We start from the raw sequence: 4,301 nt of genomic DNA, 5'->3' as shown, positions 1-4,301 counted from the left end.
AATCCAAATGGGCTCAATCTAATCAATTATCATAAAAGAATCAAAGCAGATAATTAAAAGAAGCAATGAGAAAGCAATAAGAACTGCATATCTGAATCCAGCAAGAGGCTTTGAAATGCTTTTCAAAGTCTGAGCCATGCCCAGTGTGCAGACACTGGAGATGTTGCAGTTAGCAGGGGGATACTGTCTCTGACAGCTCATCAGTGGGCAAGTGCTCAGAGGATTTTCCCAGAGCCCCCATCAAGACCCGCCTGCCTCCCTCCTCCATGGCTCGGGCACATCATCCTGCCCCAGCTGGCAATCACTCCTCTGCGAGCATCTGCATCTCTGCAGCTCTGTGGAGGCACGTTGTCACGTGCTGTCACCTCTGTCTGCCTTTCCATCCTGCTGGAGCTCAGGCTTGGATGCTCCTCAGCGCGTGGGCTTCTCCGGCAAACCCGTCAGTGAGCTCTGTTGGGAAGGGACACGTGTGTGGGAATGCTGAAATGAAGGAGGAGGAAACCATTTCTTGCACCACTGTCATTTCAACAAGGAAAATTTCTTCAGAGTCTTATTCTCTGGGGAATGAAGGCACTAGAACTGCCTTGGCATCCTCTGCTCTCATGGCAGTCCCTTCCTGAGTGACATGAGCTGGGGGAGGACTAAACAGAGAGGAGCAGCAGCGGGTTGTTTCTAAATGAGCAGCCGCAGCATTCCATGTTCTGGTGCAGTATCATCAAGAGGCCAGCAGTTTTTCAGAAGCACATACACTGAAACTAGAGAAGACTGATTTATCCTTTTGCAATCAGATATGACAACACCTCTCAATCTTTTTTTCCCTGCTGATTACCTAAAAGGACACTGTAGCAGAATTTTAGAAAGACACAGTCAGTCTGCAGCTTTTTCTTGGAAATGAAAAGCAGAAGAGGGCTGCTTCTGCCTCCCTTTGCCCTCTGCTCATCTGGAGCTCCTGTGTCTCTCTTCATGCATCCCAGTTCCAGAAACACATACCTGTCCAGCAGGACTGCCATGCTGGTTCCGAAAACAGAGCCAGGGTACAAGCAAATCTGCCGCCGACATACAGAGCAGAACTGGAAACCCTCAGCCTGGCTGCTCGCTCATTAATCACAACAGATTCATAACAGACCCAGTTCCTTCCGCCTGCTCTGGGTCTATAATTAGCAACTTGCGCGTAGGTGGTGGCACTGGTAAATTGCTTCCAGCCTTCAGTGACAGCAACTCAGGTCTGTGAGAAGGATGTGACAGAGACACGAGGAACAGGGATAAATGGCCGCAACACTGCTGGAAGCCGTTTAGCAGTGAGCAGCCACAACAGCCCTTAGCTCTCACTGCCAGCTCTACCTCCTCGTGTAGGAGTCCCCATTGCTCTGTTGGAATTAAATAGATGTTGGCAGCTGGGAAAAGCAGGCTCCTTGTACACCAGTTGCTGAGGTTTTACCATTCGAGTCCTCCGAAAGGACCTTGTGACTCATCCCAGCCAGGTCCCACTGCACAGGGAATACTTTCTCCCTGCCCTCAGGTAGCTGTAAAGAGTTGGTGCTTCACCACCACTGAGAAATGGAAATGTTCACGGGTGTGAGGACGCTGCTCATTGTAATGCATGGGAATTGTCATTAAATCAACACAGCTTCAGCTTTCTGTAAATCCTTGAATCTGTTGCTTACAAAAAAAGTCAAATCTGTCTAGTCTTTTTGATTGCAAATGGATATATCGAAAGAGTGCTCTGTTCTCTCTGAGAAATCAAAGCCTATTTGATTGAGGCTCATTTTCACACAATCAGCTGACAGAGCTCACTCTTTAGACATTTTCAATTCTTTTCCACTTTTCTAAAAAAAGAGACATAAATCCTGAAGAAAAGTGTCTTTCTCCAAAGTCATCTGTCCAGGCTGTTAGTCTCTTAAGATTTTTGCTGTCAAACTTTTGACTAATAAGATGAAAAATTGTGTATTTTCTTAGATGACAGTAACAGGATGACCTTTCTCCTGTCTATTCTGATTATAAACGCAGTAATAAAAAAAGTGGTTTGATGGCAAGGAATTAGATTCAGGTATTGATAATACTAAAATACAGTAGATTTATTTTCTAAGAATAATGCTTAATCATGCCTCCTGTTTTTCTTACAGCCTTTCAGATATTTCGTTACGTGGCAAGAATCCTGAAAACCTGTTCCTCCTTTTGGTAGCCGAAAACCTGGCGCTTTTCCTGACTTGTCTCTCTGATGTTTTGCTTTGCAGAGTCTCTTTAGCCGGAATGGTATTTTTGTCTTGCTGTGAAGCATTGCTTGATGCTTGCCTTTCATCCCTAGGAAGAATTCTTGCCTGTAATTATTTCAAAAGTTCAAAACTGATTTAAAATGTAGGGAACAATTGGAAAGTGTAAAGGAAAAGTTCAGCTCTTAAAAAAGGAAAGAAAAGCAAGAGGAGGGGATGTGACAGAAATACAGTTCTGGTGTCATTTAAGAGACAGCTGTTAATAAATAAATAGAAAGTATAAGAACTCACCCAAAGCTTCTGAAAAATTGTACCTATAAACTTCCTGCCTGTCAGAAGTTTGGAGGGAGAATTTTCTGAGATATGACAAGGATGTGGACACCAGTCCCTCAAACTCATGAATGAGAAAGCTTCTTAAAGTAAAATGAATACACAAAAAAAAGAGAGATAAAAAAAAGGGTTTCTTTTCTTTACCAAAACATTACAGCCAAAAATGTTTCATTAAGAGTTACCAGAAACTGTGCTGTGCTTTCCTTGGTTCTAGAGGCCTCCGCTCACCTGCAAGGGCACAGCAGCAGGGCTGGCACCCGGAGCCAGGCATGGGTTTGGGCACTTGATGGGTTTAGGGCTCGTTTTGTCTCCTTTTATCTGGGCCTTCTGCGCTGTGCGCTGCTCCAAGTGATGCATGTGCAGTCAGTGAGGGGGAACAAAATCTGAGCAGAGAATGCCAGAGAGCAAGCTCTGAAAAACCCATCTGTGCTGACCTGGTGATGGGGACTGGATTTGCCATACAGTGGTAATTAACCAGTTCTTCATTCAGCATAACTTTGATTAGCTCACTGATATACAATATTCCATTTTCTGCCAGATCACACTGAAAACAATTTTGATTTTTAACAACTGTAAAAATGTACTTTTTATCCAAAGAGGGGGCAGGCACATGGCAGCATTGCTTCCTCTCATTACATTATTCTTGTGGTCTTTTGCACAAGTGCCTGGGTGTCTCTTAGGTATTACTTTTTAATCACCTACCCTCATTACATGTGATGTTTTCTCCTTTTTCATTTTACAGCACAAAGCCAGAGAGAAGACAATTAAAATTCAATAAAAGCACTGTGCTTAGACACTCATTAGGCAGTCATTAGGTAGTCTGGAGACTCATTGTCTTACTCTAGGTGAGCCTTCTCCTTGCAGCAACGATGGATGGACAGGGAGGTGAATCGGGAGGGCTGGTGTGTAATTGGCAAAGTTGGGCCTCCAGCAAGTCGGGAGCATTGGCTGTCAGCACCAGGAGCTCCTGATACAAGAGCCTTCAGAACCAGCAGCCTTTGCTCTGAGGGGGAAATAATCTCACTGGCAGAGGAGGGATGGCAAGAGTGTGCCACTGGTTGTCAGATGCGCGAAGGCATAAGTAAAATAACGCCCATGATCAAAGATTGTCTCTCAAAACAAGAGAAGCAGCCTCTCAGTAATAAGGATTACCTCTGGACAATAAATAACAGCATCTCCTCTCCGGACTCTGAGCATCTTGAGTTTGCCTGGTTTTCTGTCCCCAGGGAGGAGAGGATGAGACAAGGGAGATAGTTCAAGCCCAGAGGGCTCCGTGGCAGCCCCACAGAGCGTTTCCCTGGTGCTCACTGAAAGCAGAGGGAGCCAACTCCAATGCATTATTTAAGACTGCCCTCACACTGCTGGTCCTTTACAGATGCAGATCAATAGAGTGGCCTCTGCCAGAAAAATGAGGCTTCAATATGAAAACTGCTGAAATAGAATTCACACTAGGGATGCTGAGAGGAAATAACCCAGCCCAAGGGAACTCCCGTGTGCTGCGGTGCCGTGGGGCAGCTCCCTAGGGTTCCGCAGACAGCAACGGGGGGCAGAGCAACTCAGAGTCCAGCTTGTTCCCACCTGCTCTCACCTTGGAGGCACAGAGCCCCAGTCCAGAATCACCTCACCTCCAGCGCTTATCAAGAGAGAAGAAGCACCCTTGAGGATATGGTGATGCACTGCGCGTAAGGATACATTTACCTGCGTGTGTGTGTGCGCGTGTGTAGGTGCAGATGAGAGTTAGAAAGACAAGTCATGATAGAT

This window comes from Apaloderma vittatum, unplaced genomic scaffold, assembly GCF_000703405.1.
Source record: "Apaloderma vittatum isolate BGI_N311 unplaced genomic scaffold, ASM70340v1 scaffold4975, whole genome shotgun sequence".
Classification (NCBI taxonomy): Eukaryota; Metazoa; Chordata; class Aves; order Trogoniformes; family Trogonidae; genus Apaloderma; species Apaloderma vittatum.
The sequence above is the reverse complement of the archived record's forward strand: the minus strand, read 5'-3'. Positions refer to the sequence as shown.